Source organism: Lissotriton helveticus, chromosome 6, assembly GCF_964261635.1.
Source record: "Lissotriton helveticus chromosome 6, aLisHel1.1, whole genome shotgun sequence".
Lineage (NCBI taxonomy): Eukaryota > Metazoa > Chordata > Amphibia > Caudata > Salamandridae > Lissotriton > Lissotriton helveticus.
This window is the reverse complement of record NC_136067.1, coordinates 1312847501-1312874892: the sequence shown is the minus strand read 5'-3', so window position 1 is coordinate 1312874892 and position 27392 is coordinate 1312847501.

The window sequence follows — 27392 nt, the reverse complement described above, 5'->3', positions numbered from 1 at the left end:
GTCGTACTATATTGGCGGATGATACCCTAATGCACAGGTACTCATAGTACGGCCAGCGGGCCGGCAGCGGCCCGGCAAGCCTTCTGTGGCGGCCCGCGGACCATGAGATATTGTACCCGTGTTAAAAAAAATCCAAGAGTGTCTGCAAACACTGCCGGTTGCAGAGACACTCTGAGAGACTCTGCTGGTCTGTGGTGCCGGGTGATTCATTTCAGGAGGCCAGAGTGGGGCTGCAGGGGCGCTAAAAGGTGAACAAAGCCCCATTCACATGCAAATGGTCTTTTTAAAGACCTGTGAAGTGCTCGGGTGGGGCTGTGTGTTTGTGCGCACTGGGGAATCTGGCTGGGGAAGCTGTCTCAGCCCGGTGACAATCAGGCAGGGTGAGATGACAGAGGGAGGTAGAGTGACAGAGACAGAGGGAGAGGGAGGGAAAGGGAGACCGAGACATGGAGACAGAGAAAGGGAGACAGACAGAGGGAGGAGGGCGACAGAGGGAGGGAGGCGGAGTGAGGGAGGGAGTGAGGGAAGGAAGTGAGGGAAGGGGAGGGAGGAAAGCGGAGTGAGGGAAGGGGAGTGAAGGAAGGAGTGAGGGAAGGGGAGTGAGGGAGGGAGTGAGGGAAGGGGAGTGAGGGAGGGAGGGAAGGGGAGTGAGGGAGGGAGTGAGGGAAGGGGAGTGAGGGGAGTGAGGGAAGGGGAGTGAGGGGGGAGTGAGGGAAGGGGAGAGAGGGAGGAAGTGAGGGAAGGGGAGTTAGGGAGTGAGGGAAGAGGAGTGAGGGAAGGGGAGTGAGGGAGGGAGAGAGGGAAGGGGAAGGAGGGAGAGAGTGAGGAAAGGGGAGTGAAGGAAGGGGAGTGATGGAGGGAGTGAGGGAAGGGAAGGGAGTGACAGGAGGGAGGGAGGGAGGGAGTGAGGGAAGGGGAGTGAGGAAAGAGGAGTGAGGGAGGGAGTGAGGGAAGGGGAGTGAGGGAGGGAGTGAAGGAAGGGGAGTGAGGGAGAGGGAAGGGGAGTGAGGGTGACGGAAGGAGAGTGAGGGTGAGGGAGGGAAGGAGAGGAAAGGAGAAGGAAGGAGAATGAGGGAGAGGGAGGGAGAAAGAAGGAGTGAGGGAGAGGGAAGGAGAGGGAAGGAGAGAGGGAGAGGGAGTGAGACAGTCAGAGTGAGTGAGATAGAGAGAGACTGGGAGGGAGATAGAGGGATGGAGAGAGGGAGATAGAGGGATGGCGGGAGGGAGGCAGAGAAATATATATATGCGGGGTCTGGTAGCTCAGTGGACGAACGTGTCCGCTGCAGGGACCTGTGTTCAACTTAATTGTCACAGTTTTTTTTGTTGCTCTAGCCCCGCCCCCTCCCCCACTGACCCCACCCCCACCGGTGCGGCCCTCGGACACAAACCACACTGTAAATTTGGCCCCTGAGAGAAAGTTTGTGAGTACCCATGCCCTAATGGGAAGACTGGGTCTAGAATCCCAAGAATTTTTTGACAACAATCTGGGAAGTGCTCCCTTAGGTATAAGTGGGATACTTATAAAGCCTTTTTAAGAGGGAAAATTACATCGGCTCAGGTATACAAAAATAGGCAGAGGAAGGCGGAAATTCAAGACCTAGAAAAAAAGATTCAGAGCTTGGAATACAAGATACACAATAATGAGATAGGATGCGAGGAGGGTCAAGCTTCTATCCAGACTCATAAATTAAATCTTGTAGCAGTACTAGAAAAGAGGTTACAAGATAGATGGCGAGCTGGTAAATTGGCACATTTTAACTATGGGGAGGGGTGTGGCAAGCTTCTTGCTTGGAAGACAAAAAGTGATCAGGCGAGAAGTTATATAAAGGATCTTAATTATGAGACAGCAGGAGGCCCAATAAAAGTGGGGGATAGTACGGAGGACACGATATTAAAATATTTTTAAAAAAAGTATATGCAGAAGATTTGAGTACAACAGGGGCCGAGATTTTAGAATGGCTACACCAAGAGCTCCCACTCGAAATATCTGAGTTTCAGAAGGAGGGTATTAACGAGGAGTTAACGGAGGAAGAAATTGAGAAGGCCATTAAACTAGGGAAATCGAATAAAGCAGCGGGTCCGGATGGTCTCCCCACGGAATTACACAAAAAAATTAGAGAAAGTTTTAGTTCTGGTCTTAAAGAAACTGTTTTCTGCAATTTTTGAGAAGGGGGAAGAGATCCCTCCCTCTTGGAATGAAGCCACTGTCACACTCATACTAAAACCTGTGGTTCTGAAAATTCTGGACTTGAGAATAAAACTTCGTCGTAACATGACGAATTTAGTATCAAAAGACCGAAAATGCCGAGTACACTATGTACAAGCATTTTCGTCATATTCCAGTGATGATTTCACGTCGAAATCATCATTCTCGTTCTGAACCCTTGGCTTCCATTTTGTATACGGCAGCCATTTTGTGAGTTGCCCTTTACATAGGCTTATAATACAGCCAAAGGACACGTACACCTTAATTGACTTTTCTCTGACCTGGGCAGGTTGAAACCATTGCCCCAGGCCGAACCTGTTTGGTCAGTTCCTCTCCCAGTGGCCGAACAAGATAGCATCAAGGTCAAACAGGCCATAAACCCATTTCATCGCACACACCCTGCGAATCTTGCTCACACCTGTCCCTGCTCTTTTCTCTCTCACTTGCTTTATGATGGGGAGGTGCCCATTTTTATTGGGGGTCCACCGTTATCTGATGAAATGTTGGGCCTTGCCGGGTGATTTGTTGTGGGCTGGACGAACTGAAATATGGACACGTCATCATGACTCTTATTTTCCTTTGTAACGAAAAAATGTGAATAGTATACTGTAAACCCAAGAATGTTTGCCTGAAGCTTAATATTTTGTATAAAAAGAGAAGCCTGGCTTTGTAAATTTGAGCAGTCTCCTGAGAATATACATCCCGTGTGTTGTACTTCTAGGACGCTTGTTTCTTGGTTGCAGCCAATAAAATCGATCCTTGACTTCACCTAGAAGACTCTGAATTTCTGTGGTCTGAATCAGGAAAGTACCCGAGGTCTTTGGGTGTACCCTGGCACCGCTGGGTTACCGGTTTGGTACCGGTTCTGAAAAACCCAGTACCTCAGTTGGCGCCCAACGTGGGACGATACCAGCGGTTCCAGTCCAGCCAGAGGTTTGTGAGGAGCTTCGTGTGAAAATTCTGGAGGAAGGCCATCCACTTCATCGACCCCTGCATGTCGACGTGGTCCGAAAGTCTTTGCTGCGAGGTTCCCCGCTTCCCGACGGCTACAAAGGACTGCTGCCCTGGCTATCGCCCTGATTTGGACCCTTGAAGTTTGGTAGAGCGAAACGATAAGACGAGTCTTCTGGTGACGTCATCGATATCTCAGTTAAGTATAAGTGGAGCGTCTCCCAGTCCTTAGTTGGTCTTAGTTTGGGTATTCCCTTTGGGATCATTTTTGGAACTTGCAAGTGCCAAAGCCAAAGGACTCGTGTATTCACGAGAAATATCGTAATCGATAATCCTTTGAAGTTTGAAGCTAGACTAGTGAGCGAAGATGCCTGGTCTTAGCAGACTTGGAAATTTGTTTTGTCTTGGTTGTAATAATAGGGACTCCCGATTGGAGGACTCATGTCCGGTTCCTCCGGTTGGAACTCCAACTTATGAGTTATATGTGAAACATGGAGTAGGCCCCATCACATACAATGAAGTGTGGATCAAATACACCAGAAAAGATGGTGTTTTAAAATGGCCCTAATATGGTAGCTTTGATACCGAAATCTTAGATAACCTCGAAGTTAAACTTTTCAAAAAGAAAGCCCGGCCGGCGATGTTTGACTCTTTCCGCCTATAGCGTAAGGAAGCCAAACAGAAGGAAATTAAATTAGCGAAGAAAAATAAGAGAGAAGGGGGAATTTCGATAATGCAAGCTGCTATGCAGTTTAAAGACAATGAAGAAGAACAGATGAGTGAGCAGTTGCACAGGCAACGTAAAATGGTAATAGATAAATGCTATCCAGTTTTGCCACCTCCTCAGCAAGATGCAGCAAAAGGGCTTGAAAAAGATCCCTTAATGTCGCATTTATTAAGTTCGCCACCCCCCTATGCGCAAAATGCCACGGCACCTCCGCAACCTTTAGTTGTGCAACCTGTGCCTCCTGTTCCTCCACAGCACCCACCAGCTGTTCTTCAGCTGGCTCCTGCTCCTTCGGTGCAGCCTCCTCAAGGCCCACCGACCACATCTGCTTCACCTGTGCTTTCTACGACTTTGCCTAGTGCACCTTCTATTTCTCCTAATGATCCCTCTGCTATTGCCTCTGCCCCTGCCTTATCTCACCCTGTTTTTCCACCCGTTCTTCCGTCAGTTTCTCCTTCCGCTCGACAGAGAATGGCCAACACTGTTACTAATCTTTTCTCACCTCTTTTCGGGTCGCCTACTACGACCCCTAACATGGAACGAAGACAGTTGCAAAGTCAACTGCCTGACTATCGAGAGAGAGATTTACTGAATCGTTTAGCGCATAAATGGGTTATGGACACTGTAAGGTATGATGTAGAGTCTGTCATGGAAGTCTTCCGTCAATGGGAAGCACCGAAGCAGAGATACGTTTTTGAACAAATGTGTGTTTTCCTCTGTGAGGATTTGGAAGACAATGATCTGGAATGCAACCCGCCCAAGTTGTGTCGTGTGCGGTTCGAGTTCGCAGAGGGCATGATCGTAGGTCCAGATGTCGAGAGAGCGGTTGAGACATTGTTGTCATTTCGGAGTAAGGGGGGCACTTCTCAATCACTATTTGAGCATGGCACATCCGGTAGGAAAAAGGCGCGACAGTACCCCATGAGAGAGGTCCCCCCACAGTGGAGGAAAGGGGACTTACAAGCTAACCCACCTATTCAGCCTCATTTCCAGCGGGTGTGGGTACATGTCCCATGGAGGCGAGCTGAAGTTTTAGCCCTTAAACAGACATTACCTGATCCCCGTAAAAATCCCACAGGGTATTACAAAGAGTTGTCACAGACTGCAGGGTCATGTATCATGAATTTAGCCGATATCGATATGTTATTTGGGAATGTTGTTCCACAGCCTTTATGGGGTAAGATTCGTCATACAGATCATGATCAGGAGTTAGGTGACTCATGGGCTAATATTGCTGCTGCAGATGCCCGACAAGTTGGTGGTGCTAAGCCTGAGCCTTTAGTAGCTGAACTTCCTGGTAAAATAATTGATTACATGAAAACGATAATGCCTGCAATACGTGTAAATTGGGATAAGTTGTCTGCATGTAAGCAGAAGAAAGGTGAAACAGTCTCAGATTTCTTCACCAGGTTTGAAGAGACGTTTGTCGACCACAGTGGTCAAGATATGAGCACAGAAGGTGGTCAGCGACTGTTCATCGATAAATTTGTGCACAATCTGCTTCCAGAGTTGTGTAAAAAGTTAAAAGACTCGACAGTACCCCATGAGAGAGGTCCCCCCACAGTGGAGGAAAGGGGACTTACAAGCTAACCCACCTATTCAGCCTCATTTCCAGCGGGTGTGGGTACATGTCCCATGGAGGCGAGCTGAAGTTTTAGCCCTTAAACAGACATTACCTGATCCCCGTAAAAATCCCACAGGGTATTACAAAGAGTTGTCACAGACTGCAGGGTCATGTATCATGAATTTAGCCGATATCGATATGTTATTTGGGAATGTTGTTCCACAGCCTTTATGGGGTAAGATTCGTCATACAGATCATGATCAGGAGTTAGGTGACTCATGGGCTAATATTGCTGCTGCAGATGCCCGACAAGTTGGTGGTGCTAAGCCTGAGCCTTTAGTAGCTGAACTTCCTGGTAAAATAATTGATTACATGAAAACGATAATGCCTGCAATACGTGTAAATTGGGATAAGTTGTCTGCATGTAAGCAGAAGAAAGGTGAAACAGTCTCAGATTTCTTCACCAGGTTTGAAGAGACGTTTGTCGACCACAGTGGTCAAGATATGAGCACAGAAGGTGGTCAGCGACTGTTCATCGATAAATTTGTGCACAATCTGCTTCCAGAGTTGTGTAAAAAGTTAAAAGACTCAGAAAGTTCTTGGGCAGTTTCCTCTTCAGCACAGATATTGGCTACTGCACAATATTACGAAAATCGGGACAAAGACGAGAAAGATAGAGCAGAAAAGAAAACTAAAGAGTTGAAAACAAAGGTTTTGTTACAGCAAGCATATCCGCCACGTAGTGGCCAGAATAGTGGTGGTCAAAATAATGGTGGTCAGAGTAACTATCAGAATAATTATCAGCAGCCTCAACAGTATCAGAGGAACTCGCAAAGAGTCGAGTATACTCAGCCACGTGTTCCTGTAGGCCCCAACCAGTGTTCGTATTGCAAGGAAGAGGGTCATTTTAAATATAGCTGCCCTATTCTGTTACAGCGCGCGAATGGTGTTTCAAACACAAGAGGTAGAGGTGTTCAGCAAGCGTCTAGAGGTAAAGGACGTGGAAATTTCCCCCAGAACACACAGTCTCTTCCACCTCAAAATTCTATGAATAGGTTTGATCAGCAGAATAACGCATCTGGTAGGACAGCCCAGTACTATGCTGATGATTACTATGCAGAAGATGAGCATTGAGAAGCTAATGATTACTAGGACAGCCATAGACAAAGAGAGGGAGTTGTTTCAGTTCCAGTAGATCAGAGTGGCCCTTACGTTGAGGTGATTACATCAGGTGTGTCAGAGCCTTTTCTGTTGGATACTGGTGCTACAAAGAGTTCTATTATGCACTCCAAACTCCCTGGCGCACCTTTGTCTGGCGAAATGAATGTTTCTGTAGGTTTTTCTGGCGCCCCAGTTAGAAATCCGATTTCTGACCCTTTGTCCCTCTCTGTTGGACCTTGTGAATTCGAAGCACCCCTTATTCTGACAACAGGTTGTGGTGAAAACTTGCTAGGATTAGATTTGCTAAAAAGATTGTATGCGACTTTGTACTGTTCTCCTTCTGGAGTACAACTTACACTGGGTAAAAAAAGTGGTTTCTCCAATGTATTTGTCGAGAGACAAACTTCCAACAGAATTGTCATCTCTCCCTAATATTCTTTGGGCTACTGGTCCTAATGATGTAGGTCTTTTAGAAATACCACCATCTGTTGTAACATTGAAAGCCAATGTTAGAATGCCACGAATTCCCCAATACAAAATTTCTAGTGAAGGTGAAAAAGCTTTGCTAGCGATCGTTTACGATCTAATTGGAAAAGATGTCATTGAAGAGACAAGAGGCAACGTTTGCAATAGCCCTGTTCTGCCTGTTTTTAAGCGAACTGACCCTTCCCAGCCACCTGTTTACAGATTTGTGATTGATCTTAGAGAGGTGAATAAAATAGTTGTTCCACAGTTTCCAGTTGTTCCTGACATTACTGCCCTATTGACTATGATTCCAGCTTCTGCCACCTGGTTTTCGGTGATTGACTTGAAAAATGCTTTCTTCAGCATCCCGATTGCTGAGGAGAGTAGGGATATTTTTGGTTTCAGTTTAGGAGGTCGTAGCTTCCGCTTTAAACGCGCTCCCCAGGGCTACTGTGAAAGTCCATCAATATATAGTCAAGCTTTAAAAACACAGCTTGATACGATTGTTTTACCTGAAGGTCCTACCCTTATTCAGTATGTGGATGATTTGCTTCTTGCTGCAGATACTGAGGAAATCTGTAAAGAAGCCACATTGTCATTGTTGCGTCATTTGTGTGATTTGCACCACAAAGTGTCTCTCTCAAAATTGCAATATTGTCGACAAGAAGTGACCTACTTAGGTCATCTCTTATCGAAAGAGGGAAGGAAACTGACCCCAGAAAGAATTCAGGCAATAGCGAAATTGAGTGTGCCAAGGACACAGAGAGAAGTGCGTGCTTTCTTGGGCATTACATCATATTGCAGGCAATGGATACCAAATTTTTCGTTATTAGCCAAACCTTTGGTGGCATTAACGTGTAAAGATACATCCAATCCCATTCCTTGGTCTGAAGAGTGTCAGAAAAGTTTTTCTGAATTGCGCACAGCATTATGTTCGGCTCCTGTGTTGGGTACCCCCAACTACAGTAAGCCCTTTACATTGTATGTCCATGAGAAGGAAGGTTGTGCATTGTCAGTGTTGACTCAGTTGTTTGGGGACAAACAGCGTCCATGTGCATATTTTTCGTCGACTTTGGATCCAGTAGCTAGAGCGTTGCCAAGTTGTTTAAGAGCCACAGCGGCAGCAGCTGTTTCCATTCGACAGTCTGCTGGTCTAGTAATGACCAATACGCTAGTCGTGATGGTCCCACATGCAGTAGACACGTTGTTAAATAGAACCAAGAGACAGCACTTAACTAGTGCTCGATTGTCAGGTTACGAATTAACATTGTTAGCTAGTCATGTGCACATAAAAAGATGCAACACACTCAACCCAGCTACGTTGTTGCCAATTGTAACAGAGTTAGATGATTCAGAACAGCATGATTGTTTTCTTAGAACAGAAGAAGAAACGAAAGGGAGAATAGACCTCCAGGACACTCCTCTTGCAAAGTGTGATGGTACCTTATGGGTGGATGGTTCATGCTTCAAGCTTCCGAATGGTCATATGCCTGCAGCATATGCCGTCACGACTTTGCATACAATTGTTGAAGCTGCACGTATTCCACATAAATCAGCTCAAGCAGCAGAATTGATTGCACTTACAAGAGCATGTGTGTTGTCTAAAGGAATGAAAGTGACCATCTATACCGATAGCCAGTATGCATTTGGTGTGGCTCACAGTTTTGGACGATTGTGGAAAGAACGTGGGTTCCTGACTTCGCATGGAGCTAAGATTCAGCATGGTCAGTTGGTGAATGAGCTTCTTGAATCACTGACCATGCCTCTGCAAATGGCGATTGTGAAATGTAGTGCCCACAAGAAGGTGACTGATGAAGTTGGTAGTGGAAATGCATTTGCTGACGAAATCGCGAAAGAAACTGCAAGGAATGTGATGAGCCGAATGTATGTTGCAGGCCCTGCAAGATGGGTTGGTGATGTTGGAATATGTGAGGACACGATAGAGAGTGTGAAGTCTATTAAAGCTGAGGCTACAGAGAAAGAGTTGAGCATGTGGAGAGAAAGTACGGGTAGAATGGATGCAAATGGTTGTTGGATTGAATTATCAGAGCATCAGAGATGGTTGTTACCCGATGCATATGTGCTTGCAGTGGTTACAATGGCTCATGGAATGGCTCATATCAGCGTGAAAGGGATTTGCAAGTTGTTGGCTCCAGTATGGCAAAATTCAGGAATTCCCAAGTGTGCAGAGAATGTCGTCAAGAATTGCATGGTGTGTCTGAAACACAATCCTGGTAGGGGAACCCCAACTCCAGCTGGTCATTTTGTACCTCCTACGTATCCGTTTGAGGTTTTGCAGCTAGATTTCATCCACATGGAGAGGTGCAACAACTTAAAATACGTACTCGTTGTTGTTTGTGCCGTCTCAAGATGGGTAGAAGCATATCCCCTAAAAGACAACACTGCCTTATCCACAGCTAAAGCCCTTGTGAAAGAGTTCTTCCCCAGGTTTGGAATGCCTAGAATGGTCTGGAGTGATAATGGGAGTGAATTTGTGGGTCGAGTGATGAAGAGAGTGTGTGAAGGGCTAGGCATTCAACAAAGGTTCCACGCTGCAAATCACCCCCAATCAGCTGGATTAGTAGAATGTTATAATGGCACGCTTAAGTTAAAACTGGCCAAAATTCAAGCGAGCACCGGTCTTAAATGGCCTGATGCTCTACCCTTAGCACTCCTATCAACCAGAATGACTGTGCATTCACGAGTGAAACTTAGGCCCTATGAGATTGTCTTTGGCCGCCCGGCCAACATATGGGGAGTGCCAAGGCCCACTAAGTTCAGCGAACTCGAACACCCTGTTTTGCTTGATTATCTGTACGAATTGACGGCTAAATTGCGTGTTTTGCATGGATCACTGAAATAATATCGAGGGACAGAATATCGACCAACAAAAATATCGTTGAGAAAATATCGAGAGACAAAATATCGAGTTTCTATCTACAAACAGGTAAGTACAAAAATATCGAGTTAAAAATATCGTTTACAAAAATATAGTTGTAAAAAATATCGACTTTAATAAAAACAATGTTTAATTACATTAATATAAAAAATTAATTACTAAAATATACTTAACAATACTTAAAATAACTTTTAATAATTAAATAATTAATGAAAGTAAAAAAATAATATTTTTTTAATGATATTTCTTAAAACATATATATATGTAGTAACACAATTTAATTAAATAATAGCCAATATTATTAACGTACAAATACAAAAGAGTAAAAATTACTATTCCCACTCCAGTGGGTGCAACAGTAGGGAAAGCGTTGGATAGCGTAGGGGTTAAAATTACTATTCCCACTCCAAGGAGTGCAACAGTGGATATATGACGTTACAACGCAACTTTTACAACGCACTACCATTACAACGTAAGTATTGGTAAGTATATAATAATTTTTATAATTTAAATTATTTAAAATTAATTTAATATAATTTAATTTAATTTCATTTCATGAAATTAAATTAATGTAAATTTAATTTTACTTTATTTTTACACTGTACCCCTGTACCCCAAAAACCCAAAACTGACCCTGAACCCTAAAAAAAACCCTTTACCCAAAACCCCAAAACTGACCCTGAACCCTAAAAATACCCCTTTACCCAAAAACTAAAAACTGACCCTGAACCCTAAAAATACCCCTTTACCCAAAAACTAAAAACTGACCCTGAACCCTAAAAATACCCCTTTACCCAAAAACTAAAAACTGACCCTGAACCATAAAAATACCCCTTTACCCAAAAACTAAAAACTGACCCTGAACCCTAAAAATACCCCTTTACCCAAAAACTAAAAACTGACCCTGAACCCTAAAAATACCCCTTTACCCAAAAACTAAAAACTGAACCTGAACCCAAAAAATACCCCTTTACCCAAAAACTAAAAACTGACCCTGAACCCTAAAAATACCCCTTTACCCAAAAACTAAAAACTGACCCTGAACCCTAAAAATACCCTTTTACCCAAAAACTAAAAACTGACCCTGAACCCAAAAAATACCCCTTTACCCAAAAACTAAAAACTGACCCTGAACCCTAAAAATACCCCTTTACCCAAAAACCAAAAACTGACCCTGAACCCAAAAAATACCCCTTTACCCAAAAACTAAAAACTGACCCTGAACCCTAAAAATACCCCTTTACCCAAAAACCAAAAACTGACCCTGAACCCTAAAAATACCCCTTTAATTTAACATAATTAGCAATTAATCAATTAAATTAAATTAATTACCAATTACATTTTAATTAGTTAACAAATATTTTTTAATTAACAATTAATTAAATATTACTACCAATTATTAAATTTACATATTTAATTAATTATAATTAAATTACTTCCCACCCTATTCCCCTATAAACCCACAACCCGCTACAGGAAATGAATTATTTAAATTTACACAATTAGCAATTGATCAATTAAATTAAATTAATTACCAATTACATTTTAAATAATTAACAAATATTATTTAATTACCAATTAATTAAATATTACTACCAATTAATACATTTACATATTTAATTAATTATAATTAAATTACTTCCCACCCTATTCCCCTATAAACCCACAACCCGCTACAGGAAATAAATTATTTTAATTTACATAATTAGCAATTAATCAATTAAATTAAATTAATTACCAATTAAATTTTAAATAATTAACAAATATTATTTAATTTCCAATTAATTAATTATTACTACCAATTAATAAATTTACATATTTAATTAATTATAATTAAATTACTTCCCACCCTATTCCCCTATAAACCCACAACCCGCTACAGAATAAAATTACACAATAATTTAAAAAAAACATTAATTAAAAATAATTATAACATAAAATGACACTTTTCACACATATTATAACATAAAAACACTATAAATAATTAAATATTATTTAAAAAACGATATTTTTTACTATCTAGATTATATACTTGGATATTTTCACTATCTATATTATTTACAGTCGATATTACTTCACTTACCTTAAAAACGATATTTTGACTGTCGATATTCCTTCCTGTCGATATTTTGTCCAAACGATATTTAAAACTCGATATTCTGTCCAAACGATATTTTGGAGTCGATATTATGTCTGTGCACCGTTTTGCATCAACAGGTTCACGACACCCTGCATCCGGTCTCTGAGACTCCAGGACATCAGATCGACCCTGGATCCTGGGTGCTGGTCAAGAACTTCAAGCGAACCAAAAACGACCAGCCCAGGTGGACCGGACCGCACCTCGTCCTTCTTTCCACAAGATCAGCTGTTCGAGTGGAGGGGAAGGCAAACTGGATCCACGGGATCCATTGCAAACGGATCCCTCTGCCTCTGCCATATGACCAGTGGGTCCAGAAGGGTGTCGCCGACTCAGAAACTGAATCTGTGCCACGTTTTCTGCCCTTCAGTGATGCACGAGTAAAAGGAACACTTACTGAACAAGAGAGCGATAAACTTTTGCAACCAGTTGTATCACCGTCAATTCCATTGAACACTACAGAGCCTGAACTCCTGTTTCAGGATCAGACAGTACCCGGGAAAAAGCGCTATAATTTGAGGCCGAGACCTATGGACAAATAAAAAACCTTTTTTCCACCTCCAAGTACTATTTTTGAAAGTGCAGCTCTCCCATCTGAGAAACTTGCTTATTTTTGTTTTTCGAACCGCCATCCGGGTTCCGCTGCTAGGGCCGCGATTGCCTAAAGTCTTCGGGGTGCAGCTGACGACGTTAGGTCGGCAGTTCTGGTTGGTCTAAGGGAGTTGCCCTGGACTGACAGAGGCATTCCTTAGCAGAATCAACCTCCCATCGCGGGCAGCACTTTAGAGAGGATGGAGTTTCTCGAGATGGAGAGACCTGCCAAGTAAATGAACTTTAAACACAAGATTTGTAAAATAATGACAAAGAAAAGCTTTTGGATATTGTGCATTTTCATGTTATTCAGTGTGATGATATTTGTAATAAGTTATGTGTTATTCTCTTTTCGAGTAACATTTGCACCCACTACATCGCCTATACCTCCTCCTTCTACTGTTTCCCCACACTCTTTTCAACCCCTTCCTGAACACGAATCAGCTAGGAGATTAGAGTTTATTAATAACTCCTTTGTTCAGCTCTTGCACCAACACCAACTTGTAATGAACACAACTAACTGTTGGGTGTGTGGTCTTATGCCTCACACAACGGATAAAGGTATCCCTTATCTGGTCCTGCCTTTCAGCCACAATGGTTCTGTGTGGGCATACAGAACAATGTTCATATACGCACATGAAGTCTACCCCCTACGTTCTGTAACAGACAATCCTAAAAATAGTGCTCTAGTTAAGGGTATAGTAGACATGATTAAGGAAGATATTTCTTATGAGACTATCCCGAGAGATGAGACACTAGTATACATAGGAAGGAACGTAACCGGATATGGAGCTACTCTGAGTGAGAAACAGCAAGCTAAGAGATCTTCCCCGATTTGGATTGTACCCCATCAGGGTCATCTGTGTCTGCAAGGTAATGGCACGAATCCCAGAGCTCAGTTAGGGAAGAGTATCTGCACTAAAACGTATGTTTTTTCAGCCCAGACTTCCCCTTCGTTTTTAGCAGCTAAGGGTACCTATTTCATCTGCCATGATAGAGCCTATACATGGTTGCCCCCTGACTTTTCGGGCTCATGTTTTGTTTCGTTCCTGTTGCCTCCCACCTACACAGCAGCGGCAGATTACCACAAGACAAGGATAGTTAGAGGTGCCTTGAGTCAAGAAGACACTGCAGGACAAGAATTTGGGGACTTCGTAAAGGGTTTTCTGCCGTTCTGGGGACCGATGGCTAACAGCAGGAACATAAGGCAATTGACAAGGGTGGTTGAATCCACCGTGATTGAAACTGCTGGTGCCCTTAGTAACTTGACTGCTGAGCTCCAGTCGGATCGACTTATGACCCTTCAGATCAGGGTCGCATTAGATGTCATACTTGCAGACCGAGGTGGGGTATGTAGATTGATCCAATCGAGTTGCTGTGTTTTCATTCCAGATAACGCTCCAACAGTGTACCAGACCATCTCTAAACTGCATAAGATTTCCGAATCTATTCATGTGGATAAAGGAGATTGGTCTTTAATGGGATGGTTCTGGGAACTGATATCCGCATGGGGATGGAAAATTCTGATGGTCATTGGGATGGTCCTAGCCATTCTTTTCCTGTTCCGTCTGTGCGTGCAGTGTGCTCCTGCAATATTTGGCCTCTGTGCTGCATCATGTGTAAGGAAACCTGTATCAAGAGACGAGCTAAGTACTAGAATGATGTTACAGCAACATCTCAATGATTTTAGGAATATAGACCTGGACTCAGATTAGCATGAGATTAGGTTAAATTGCCTATGTAAGGGCAAAAGGAGGGTTTGTGGTTCTGAAAATTCTGGACTTGAGAATAAAACTTCGTCGTAACATGACGAATTTAGTATCAAAAGACCGAAAATGACGAGTACACTATGTACAAGCATTTTCGTCATATTCCAGTGACGATTTCACGTCGAAATCGTCATTCTCGTTCTGAACCCTTGGCTTCCATTTTGTATACGGCAGCCATTTTGTGAGTTGCCCTTTACATAGGCTTATAATACAGCTAAAATTCGATCCCAAAGGACACGTACACCTTAATTGACTTTTCTCTGACCTGGGCAGGTTGAAACAATTGCCCGAGGCCGAACCTGTTTGGTCAGTTCCTCTCCCAGTGGCCGAACAAGATAGCATCAAGGCACAACAGGCCATAAACCCATTTCATCGCACACACCCTGCCGAATCTTGCTCACACCTGTCCCTGCTCTTTTCTCTCTCACTTGCTTTATGATGGGGAGGTGCCCATTTTTATTGGGGGTCCACCGTTATCTGATGAAATGTTGGGCCTTGCCGGGTGATTTGTTGTGGGCTGGACGAACTGAAATATGGACATGTCATCATGACTCTGCTTTTCCTTTGTAACGAAAAAATGTGAATAGTATACTGTAAACCCAAGAATGTTTGCCTGAAGCCTAATATTTTGTATAAAAAGAGAAGGCTGGCTTTGTAAATTTGAGCAGTCTCCTGAGAATATACATCCCGTGTGTTGTACTTCTAGGACGCTTGTTTCTTGGTTGCAGCCAATAAAATCGATCCTTGACTTCACCTAGAAGACTCTGAGTTTCTGTGGTCTGAATCAGGAAAGTACCCGAGGTCTTTGGGTGTACCCTGGCACCGCTGGGTTACCGGTTTGGTACCGGTTCTGAAAAACCCAGTACCTCAAACCAGATAAACCACCAGATTGTTGCGACTCGTACAGGCCCATTTCGCTCATAAATTCTGATTACAAGATCTACTCAAAAATATTAGCGGATAGGCTAAATGAGGTGGTGGGAGCACTCCTACATGAGGACCAAAAAGGGTTCGTGAGAGGGAGAAATATTAAAGATCTTACATATAACCTCATAGGCGCTATTGATTTAGCCTCAGTAGATAAAGTGCCTTTAGCAGTTATTACCGTTGATGCAACTAAGGCTTTCGATCGTGTGAACTGGAGATATTTGGAGGAAATTTTGAGGTTATCTAACTTAGGAGAAACATTCTGTAGGTCCATAATGCAATTGTATAAAGCCCCATCTGCAAAAATATCAATAAATGGAAGACTATCAAAGACGTTTAACATCTGTAGGGGGACAAGACAAGGGTGCCCGTTATCCCCACTACTTTTTAATTTATATATTGAGCCCCTAGCGGAAAAGATTAGGAAACATGCCAAAAGTATTCCTTTTAAAGCAAGAAGTTGGGAAAAGAAAGTGGGCCTGTACGCCGATGACCTGGTGGTGTATACATCGAATGTAGATTCTGCCTTACCAGTGGTGTATGAGCTTGCTGCTGGTTTTGGCAAGATCTCAGGTTACGAAATTAACCAGCGTAAAACGGTGATAATGGTTTGGAATATGGATACACGGGTAGAAGGTGTAAGAGAGGAAATGAGATACTTGGGTATAAGAATAGGGCAGAGTATAGAGCAAATTCCTGAAACTATTTTTCAAAAGGTTAGTAAAGAAATCGGGAAATTGCTGCCGGGCTGGTCACATCTCCCGTTATCAATTTATGGAAGAGTGAATATTATTAAAATGACCATAGTTCCAAAAATTACTTTTTTATTTCAACATATCCCGATGGCTTTTAAGGAAGAATGGCTCAAAAAGGTTCAGTCCAAAGGCTCCAGTTTCATATGGGCCTCTAGAGGTGTGTGTATCTCCTGGAAGAAACTTAGAAGGCAATATGAGAAAGGAGGACTTAAATTGCCGGATCTTTCCTACTACGCATGGGTGTTTTTGCTAAAAGGAGGGAAAAGTCTGTTTAAAGCTCCAGAGGAGTCGGATATAGGTAATATGTATAAAGCGATGCTAAAAAACATAAAAGGGGGAGACACTGACTTTATACATAAATATGGGGACCCTCGCTATTTTAAAAAGATTCGATTAAAAACTTTGCAGGGTTTAGCTTCAACCTGGTATAAAGTTAGGAGGGAACTAAAGATCAAGTATTATAGTTGTTGGGTGCCAATCTTTGACTCGCCAGGTTCCCCGGAATGGACTAAGGACAGTCTGGCGCAGCCACTAAAAGAAGCGGGACTACTGGTCTGGAGTTCGGTGATGAAAAACAATGTTCTAATTACTTGAGAGGAGGTCCAAATACTAACGAATGGACGATTATCAAGATTTAAATATCTCCAAATGTTGAGTTGGAGCCGTACTGAGGGACTCGGGGCAGGACAGGATAATAAACTGGAATCATCCCTGGCGGCTGGAGCAAACCAGAAAAAAGAGGTGGCACAAGGGTATTGGCTGTTGGTGGAGCTGAGTGATGGTGATTTTGACCTGCCGAAAGAACTGTGGGAGAAGAGCTTGCCTGGGGAGCAGCTGGAAGAATTATGGCAAGTATCTTGTACTACTTTATATTCCACAGTATGGCCCGCAAATTCAAGGCGGGATCACCTCTTTTGTCTCCACAGGGTTTATTGGACGCCATACAAATTATCCAAAATGGGGAATGGAGTAGTGCCAAAATGTCCTAAGTGTGGGAAAGTGAAAGGCAACGACATCCACATGTTTTATGACTGTCCAATGATTCAATATTTTTGGTTGGAAGTGAGTAATACAATTTCTGGTATACTTGTAGAGACGCTCCAGGTAAGCATAACTTTGATCTTTTTTGGGGTCCCTGTTAATTATGCATCACAGATAAAAAACACAAATAAACAGATTTTCCTCCTTATACTACTCGCCCGTAGGGAAGTATGTAAAAATTGGGTGAAAGCGGTACCTCCTAGTAAAATAGAATGGTTGTCCTCTATACAACACACTAATGTATTAGATAGATCTTCAATAAGCAAGAGAAACAACTTTTGGGTTCCATATGAGAGATGGGTTGAATCTATTAAAATCAGATTAGGCCTCTATACCATATTGCCTAATATTCTGACGGTGGCATACAAGCGCCGTAAAGAATCAGCTACCGATGGGTGAATAAGGAGGGCACGGCATAGAGTGATCCATCCCAATATACGGATGTTTGGGTAGTTTCAATTCTTTCTTGATTGGGACCTGAGACCCAAAGCTCTGGTATATTTGGGCAATGAGGACAAAAAAAGAAATGAGTGAGGCAGCTCAGATTAAAACAGTGTTAAAACAAATATAAAACATAAAAACTGCAAACATTGTTTCAGCATAATAAATACAATGGTATCAGAAAATATATTTTTGTGACTGCACAAGTGCAAGCCGTTGTCGTGTTGTAAGCTCATAACTTACATGGTGTGTGGCCAAGCACACACAAACAGCAACAGTACATATGTGTGGATGTACAGCAGATACGGAACAACACTCAATGAACAAGGAATGAAATAGATGAAATAAGTAGTGTTAGAAAAGTAAAATTTCAAAAACGTATAGGAGGGCAAAGAATCAAACCGTATACTTTAAAACAAGCATTGGCATAGCCAATAGGTCTCACTTTTGGGACCTTCTAAGTGTTTAGCCATGCAACAGTTGATGTTGTTGCACAAAAGGATATTGTGCTGCATAACTAAATACTTATAAGGTCCCAAAAGCGAGACCTATTGGCTATGCCAATGCTTGTTTAGGACTTGTGCCCTGCGGAGGACGATCCTTCTCCTACCTCGCCGCTAAGACCTGGTACACCCCGTCTACCCAACTCAGGCAATCCCTGTCGCTGACCCAATTAGGAAGGATCTCAATACCTGGCTCATCAACTGAACAACTAAGCGCAAATGGACTAGCAGCCCCCCACCCAGCCCATCCCAGCGCCATGAGACCCTCACGGGTGAGTAGACACGCTTTACAAACCCTAATTGGTTGATGGATCACACATTGCGCACGTGCGCTTTCACCAACGGGGGCTTCCAAAACTAACTCTGGACAACGGATGTACACACGGTACACAACACCATGATATGTCCCACCTTCTACCACCAGATCCATCAGCCACGGCCGGTAGTGGGACTACCTGCCGGGCGGTGACATGGGCAGGGGGAGGGGCAGGGTGGGGGGTAGTAATGTATGGATTACGGACCTTAACAGGTAAGTAAACATATAAATAAATAAAATTAATTTCGTTGCGCGCTCTGCATCGCATTTCGTGATGCAGTGCACGCAATGAAATTCGATTTATTTATTTATATGTTTACTTACCTATTAAGGTCCGTAATCCATACATTACTACCCCCCACCCTGCCCCTCCCCACGTCACCGCCCGGCAAGTACTCCCACTACCGGCCGCGGCTGAGATCCATTGGTCCGCGGCGCATCTCATGTCTACGTGCACACCCAACGTGATGTCATGTGCGAGCTGAGACCACACTCAACCACCAGCAAACAGTGTGGGAAGCAAGGATCAGCTGAAAGGCGAGAAGACAAAACAGCAAAGGCACCCCAACAGAAATTATAAGAATGATACGTTAGGCAACGTGGAATGTGCTTTCAGCAACAGGCAGCTTACCCCGCTGTTTAAGGGGGCATCACACTCAAATTCCAGCCTCTTCCTGGTAGGTGACACGCCATTGCAATTGCGCTGTCTCTGGAGCTGTTCGGGCGAAGAGGGAGTCTGGCACGACGCTGTCTGACCAGGAGATAAGGCGAAGCCAGAATCATCGTGACCTGGGGCACTTTTCCGGGGTGTCATCTTCGTAAACTCACCCGCCATGCCATGCTCCTCTCCGAATTGAAGAAGAAAAAAAAACTAAGGTATAAAATACAAATTAAAATCACTGAACTTAAAAGAGTCAGACTAGTTGCAATGGTGTGATCCTGAACAAATCGTGACAGGTCTCACAAAGGGGACAGATGTATAGTTAAGCAACAGCAAAATGTCGGATTTACGGGTCGGGGCAGATTCTGCCCGTGGGTACTTGCGGGGGCCCCTACCTCAGTGCCTGGTGCCGGCCAGACCCCGGCGGTCCTCCGATCTCGCCTCTGTCACAGGTCAGTGGTCTGTAATCCTTGTTCATTCAGACTCACCCTATGGACCCGCAACAATTTAAGAATTGCCTGCTCATTCTGTTGCTGTGTTGCTGGAGTCTGATTTCAGAAGCAGGACTTGGATCTTGCATCTCTTTTGATTTTGGGTGAACACAGTTAAGACATTTATTAAGTGTGCTTTTGGACAGACCTGGATAATAACTGTGTGGCTTCCTCACACAATATAATTTTCACATTTTAACTTTCACTTCTGAAACAAGCATACTTTATTACTGCATTATTAAACACTATATAAACAAGAGCCGCATAGATACCCCACGGAGCTGAAGCAGTGAAAACGTGCAGCACACAAGCAGCTGACAACAAGCGCACGCGCCTCGCGCCGCAGCGGGGGGCCTGTGCAATTCCCTTGTGGGAGCGATAATTGCTGCCATATGACGGCGCTCGCTACCACAAGTGAATGACCAGACGTGCCAAAGCGATAACTAAAGGTCTGTTTGCCTATGCAGCACATGCGCGCTGCGTAGGCGAGACCTAAAAAGAAGTCGGATAATGGCAGTGGTGAGCTAGAAGCGTGACATGAAATCCTAAATCCTGAAGTGCATGGCGATTAACTTCGGATGGGACACGTTCACATGTGTGAGGGGGCTGCCTTAATCGACCATTGTACAAAACTGCAGGATGTCTCGTATCGAGGGCTTTGCAGCAGCTCACAGTGTTTACTCTGTGCCCAGCCTCTTTGGCAGGCAGCCCCATCCCCTATGCGCCCTGCTGGCTTTTGAATGAGCTCTGCTCTTAATCATGCCTGTCCCTGCTTCTGCCTGCCTGCGAGGTTACTGCTAGCAGCTACAGACAAACATACACAGACCAATGCATACACACAAACATATACACAGACACATCCACAAATATACGCAGACGGGTGCACAAACAAACAAACATGCATGGAAACATGCACACAAACACACACCAGAAGCTTAAACATGTGCACACAAACATGCACACACGCAAACGTATCACACAGAAACATGCAGGGCTCGAGTCGGGGTATACGTGGGTGGACGGCACCTACCCACTCTTTTCACAGGTTGGACTCCATCCACCCTGCCAAGAAGTTGTGCCCTACTCTAAAATATGCTGAACTCCTTCGGGTGTAAGTTTGAGACACTGGGATTCATTCAGCAGCCTCACGTAACGCTGTGTAGTCCTAGATCGTGATACAGAACCTAATTTCTGGCGATCGTAGGCCACCCACTTGTTTTACTTATAGTAGGGGAACCACCAGAATAAATTGCTCTCCGGTATCCCTTGCTATATTTTAACACACCCACCTACACTATCCACTTCTTACCTGGCCCCTCACTTGCACTTCACCCACAGGCTGTTGGAAAAAAGATCTCCGATAAAGAGCCCCTCCTAGAGGTGAGCCCGTTGGACATTGCACCGCCTGCCCAACGAGGAGCAACGGCCGATGATGAAGCATGACACTCGCAAGGGTGTGTGAGGCCATTCATTCCAACTAATGGGATGCCCAGGGGAGCACTCCACTGAGCACTACCCCCTCATCAATTTTCATCCTCTCTTGACCGTATTACTATTACTCTTCGTCTAGGAACAACTGAGTCCCTTTCTTGTTATTCATTCAGCAGCGCCTGCTCGTTATCTGCTTTCCTTCCGAGCAGCAACGTGCAGATGGGGAGGGAGGTTTTGTCATTTGAGACTCCAGGTGGACCTAAGTAAAGGCCCAACTTAAGGGCCCATTTGGCCTTCTTTTCTCTGAAGTATCCAGGCTGGATGCTGGCTGTAGCCTCACACCTGGATGCAAATGCAGAGGAAGGGAAACAAAAGCAGCAGCTTGTTAACACTTTAAAGACGCATAAGAGAGACAAGATTTTGACTTTGTTCAGACCCCCATATATAATAGATATTCATGCAATGTAAGAATGTCAAATGCGTTACTCTGTCCCAGTGCAAATTATTTAAATACCAGTATTTTCTATTTGTTTTACAGCGCTGTTCATTCCAATATAGGGTGTTAGGTCACTTCACAGCAAACATACGCATTATATTGACAATAAATCACAAACGTTTGTAAATCATTGCATAGGATGTGTTGCATAAGACAGTGAGGGTCACTGTGTGAAGGAGACACATATCATCCTTCATAGCTAACTGTGCCATACTAGAAGGATTACAATGCAACTGCATGTAACAGAAGGATCTCTGTGTTCAAAGCAGTACCCTACTTACCTATCTACATAAAATAAAATCTGCCATCTACATATAACATGATGTGCCTTGCAGGAGGCGCATTAACCCTGTAAGCTACTTTAAGTCAAAACAAAGACTAGACAAAAACAAATCTTTCCAGCAAATATGTTAACCACCAGGCAGCTAAAGCAATCACATTTACTTGGAAATGTGCAGCACATGGAATATAACGCCTAGTGGCTGGCAGCAGAGTGGTTGTCAATCCTTTGGGGAAAAGGAACTTGTCACGCTGTGATGTCACTCCCTGTGATGTCACTTCCTTTAATGCCAGGCGCTGTGATGTCACTTCCTGTGATACTACCTAACTTGGAGAGTCCCCCACTTCTTATTTTTAGGACTTGTGCCCTGGAAACATGCACACACAAACATTCACAGATGTCCGAGAACGAGGCAGGGTGCTAATTGCAGCAGGCTGTTGTATATTTATCCTACTTTTATTTCTATGGTTTCTTCTGTTTCTTACCTGTGTCATACATTCCAGAATGTGGATGGCTCTGGCTCTTCTAAGTGTTCTAGGTGGAGACAGTTTGTGCCTGGCCAGCTTGTAATGAAGATGCCTGCTGTCTTTCTTATGCAATAAACCTGCTCAACTACACAGGAAGTCTATGAGAACTTTACTACAATTTTGGCGACGTTTTGAAGCAGGTCAGTGATCCTTCTGAAGACTTCCAATGATTCCTGATGACTTGTCCTGGACATCGTTCTGGTGTGAAGCAGTGTACAGCTTAGGATCTTCAAAAGAAAAGAACCCATTGTGTGCGGATTTCGTCATCTTCTGTATCTCGCGAGTTCTTTTAACTCTGCCAAAAGATGCCAGTTTCGGCGAAATCGTGAGTACCTTCGCCCTAGCGCGAGCGCATTGCAAGAACATTAGTAACGGCTATTGTTACTAAGCTCCTACGCTAGCTCATACGTCACTCCCTCCATTCTCGAAATCACCTTGGAGACGGACGCTTCATCAGCTAGTGTTACATGCGTTCCAAGCCTCAACTATATCAGTTTCAAGCCTCGTTTTGGATTTTCCTTTGTGGCGGCCATCTTAGCTCTCAATTCGGTGTGTTCCAAGCCTCGTTCTCGATAAAATTTCTGTGGCGGCCATTTTAAGTGCAAAGAACGCGAAGAAAACAGTAAACTTACTGAAATACTTCCATCTTCGTCGTGTCATGCTTCTTACACATCAAGAAGACAGAATCCCCTCATATTAAAACGGACTAGAGGTATGTTCATGCCATAATTGCAATCCCTCGTGGCTGTACTAATAATTTAGTTTTCATTTGTTTGCACTTTTACTTCAACTGTTTATTTCAAACATGGCACAACAAATTACTTTACCTCCACAATTCTTACCTGAACCTGGCATCCCAGAAATATCTTGGGAATATTGGTACATAATGTTTGACAATTATCTTGAGGCACTAGATGGACAGGAATTCTCTGCGAAAAGGAAAAAGGCCATCCTTTTGGGCACTCTAGGCAAAGAAGGACAGAGAATATTCAGATTTTTACTGATAGTTTGAGAGCTAATGGTCAGGAAATGCCTGATGAATTTAAGGAGGCTGTTGCAAGGCTTGAGGTCAGATTCTCAAAGGAAGAGAATTTAGTTATGAATCGGTATAAATTTTATACCCAGCGCCAAAAAGACTCAGAAACAATAGATGACTTTGTAGCTCGACTCAGAGAATTGTCTGTTAAATGTAAGTTCGGAGCTATGAATGATGAACTTATATGAGATCAATTAATCATCCAATGCTCAAATAAAAAGATTCAGGAGAGGCTATGGGCAGCCAAGAACCCTTCTTTAAAAGATGCCATTGACTTGGCGAAAGTTATTGAAGAATCTAGCAAATGCATGAAGGTTCTAGATTCTCATAAGTCGTGTCCTCAACAAGAAGTCTCTGTTGTCTCTGACAAGAGAAGTTTAGCGGAGTGTGAACATTGTGGTGGAGACAATATCGCTGTGGTTAAAAACAAACCCAGACCTCCAGTAAAAAAAACTTTCACGATGAATACATTTTGCAATAGATGTGGGAGCAGTAGCCATTCATCTGACGCAAGATTTTGCTTCGCAGCCAACAAGGAGTGTCTGAAGTGTGGTAAAATTGGACACTTCTCAAAAATGTGTAAAGCAAAATCCAAACAAAGAGTAGCTACTGTGGATGACTATAGTAATGACATCGTAACTGAAGCGGAAAGACTTTTAGTTGTCGATGAAGTTGATGTCATTAGTGATGATCCAAGACAAGACAGACCAAGAGCCATCTTCAAGATTGACTCCCATGAAGTGTCTTTGATGGTGGACACAGGATCACGTCATACCATTATACCTACGTCCATATTTGACACTTTCTGGGAGGGTCTAAACTTGGAGGAGAGTGATATTTCTCCTAAGGGTTTTAATGGTCAGAAGATTGAAATACTTGGTTTCTTTGAGTCTGAAATTGTCTTTGAGAAGAGATCTACATTTGGTAAAGTGTACGTCTCCATTGATGGACCTCCCATACTAGGTTGGGTACATCAATACGATCTTTATATAATCATCAATCCCAGGGCTAAGAATCAGATTAAGGTTGTGGAAGATGATTCAGTTGAATGTATTCTAAATGAATTTGGGTCTATATTCAGAGAGGAGCTGGGTGAACTGCGAGGTTATGCTCACCTTATTAAACTGAAGAAGAATAGTTTGCCTGTACAGCATCGTGTAAGGAGAATCCCCATATCTATTCGTAATGAGGTAAAACTCCTGATTGAGGAGATGCTTCAATCTGGAGTGATAGAACCAACAGAAGTATCAGCATGGGTTTCCCCTGTGGTCATTTCTAAAAAAGAAGACGGGAAATTAAGATTCTGTGTTGACCTCAGGGCATTGAATAAGTGTGTTGTCGCAGACACATTTCCCTTACTCAATATTGCTGAGATGGTATCCACTCTTCAGGGAGCAAAATACTTTTCTAAGCTCGACCTGAAGAGTGCCTACCATCAGGTCAAGCTCCACGAGTCCTCAAAACACCTCACTGCCTTTATCACTCCGGAGGGAATCTTCCAATTCACTCGCCTTCCCTTTGGTTTGATATCGGCAGCGAGTGTGTTCCAAAGGTTGGTCAGTGAAATTTTTAAGGGGTTAAAGAACGTAGTATTCTTTCAAGATGACATCTTGGTTTTTGGAGATTCGGTGGCCGATCACAATCATGTCCTTAAGAATGTGTTGCATAGGATTTGGGACACTGGTCTTACTTTGCATAAGGAGAAGTGCTCCTTTCTTGTCCAAGACATTGAATACTTGGGACATGAAATTTCGGTTAACGGGGTCAAGCCAAAGAGAGATCTCCTTGACGCAATATGTTCTGCCCCTTGTCCGTGTGATAAGGACCAATTGCGGTCATTCATGGGGTTGATTGAATACTATTCAAAATTTGTGGAAAAATTCTCTGAGAAGACCATGCCTTTGAGAGCTTTGTTAAAAAAGGTTGCAAATTTATTTGGGGGCCTGAACTTGAAATGTGTTTCAACAATATCAAAGAAGCAATTTGAAGGGGAAAAGTCTCCACTTTGTTGGTGGATGCTAGTGCATGTGGGCTCGGTGCTGTCCTGTTACAAATGCATAGGGATGGTGAGAGGCCAATTGCAATTGCTTTGCGCACTCTTTCTCAATGTGAACAAAATTACTCTGTCATTGAGAAAGAGGCCTTGGCGGCTGCGTGGGGTGCTCACCCTTTTCGACCTTATTTGTGGGGTACACGCTTTAACCTCAAGACTGATCACAAACCTCTTATCCGAAATCTTTCCCCATGTGGTGCAGTCTGTAGTTCTCCAAGGTTGGCGAGGTTAGCTTCCAAGCTTCAAGAGTATCATTTTGACATTTCTCACATTTCTGGTTGGAGGAATTTTCAGGCAGATTGCTTGTCTAGACTGGCTGTTCCGTCTGGTGTTGATTCTAATGTTGGTTTTAGTCTTGAGGGTGTGGAGGAAAACATTGCTTGGATTGATGATGTACTTTCTCTTGGTGAGAGTTCCTTTTCTCGTGTTGACTGGCTTGAAGCTATGTCTAGAGACAGTGTGATGCAAGAAGTTATCCAGTTGATCAAACTGGGTTCGCGTAGGGAGAGTTGTGTGCATGTCTCTGTTCGTCCTTTCTTAAAAGTCATTGATGACCTATCTGTTTGTGAAGACAATGTGGTGATGCGTGGAGATAAATTTGTACCTCCTGCTGATTTGAGGTCAAAGCTTATTTCCATAGCACATGAGGGTCATCTTGGCCAGACTTTAACGCAACAAAGGCTCAAGTTGAATTTCTGGTGGCCTGGGATGGATTCTATGGTTTGTTCCTGGATTGAGGATTGCCATATGTGTAAGGTAGGAGAGAAGAGATTGAAGATTTCAGTTGGGTCTGAGATGGGTGCGTTGCAATTTCCTGAGGTCCCGTGGCATACCATCTGTCTGGATTTTATTGGCCCTATGGTGGAATTACCTCTGTCTCAGAGGTTTGCTGTTGTCATTGTAGATTGTTATTCTAAATGGTTGTCTGTGGAGTTTATAAAGGATATCACTACTGATACTACCATCAAACATTTAAAATCCTATTTTTTTGGAAGGTTTTCCTAATGTCATCATTACTGACAATGGCACGCAGTTGGTTTCACATGATATGCAAACCTTTTTGGCTGATTGTGCTGTTTCTCATCACAGAACCTCTCGCTACAATCCCCAAGGGAATGGTTTGTGTGAGCGCTTAAATAGATTAGTGAAAGGTACTATTCAGATGGCTCTTTCTAATGGCTCTTCTGTTTGTACTCTTGTTCGTGAAATGGTCTATGCCTACTGTACTACTCTTCATGGTACCCAGCTCAAGTCTCCCTTTGAACTCATGAGAGGTAGAGTCCCAAGCACTAAACTAATCCCTTCTTGGCTAAAAGGAATGGTCCTTCAATCTGATCTGGCAAAGAGTGCTTGTATGCCTGTTTCTGCTCCTAGCTCTTCTAATAAGGGTTCTGTGGGGCTGGTGTCGAAAGTGGTCCCTAGCAAGCTTGCTAAGGGTGACCTGGTATAAGTGAAGTCTGGTAGAGTTTCTAGTGGCTTGTCGAAATTCCGTGGTCCATTTATTGTAAGAATGGTCTATCCCCATTATGTTGTTCTTTCCAATGGAGAGAATTTGAACTTAAGGAGGGTGGCTCTTTATCAGAAAGCTGGTTCTATGTCTGGTTCTCCGCCTGCTATTTCTGCTTCCACCCAGGATCAGAGTACTGGTAGGAATGATTGTTCAGGTTATATGTTTATTTCGTCTCATGCTCCTACCGCACCTGTTCCTGTGCATACTTTAGGAAGAAGTAATGGTGGGGGTGATGCTCCTGAATCCCAGCTTGGGTACAGACTTTCTGATCAGTCTGTTCATCTTTCCAGTCCCAGTACCTCTTTGTCTGTTTCCAGACCTCCAAGATGCCGTAGACCTCCTGTGTATCTGAATGATTTCTGTTGTGATTAGTTTTGTTCAGAGGGGTGACGTGTGTCCCTTTCATTTGCTTCAATATTTTACTTTAGTTTTTATTTGCCTTAACATTTCTTTA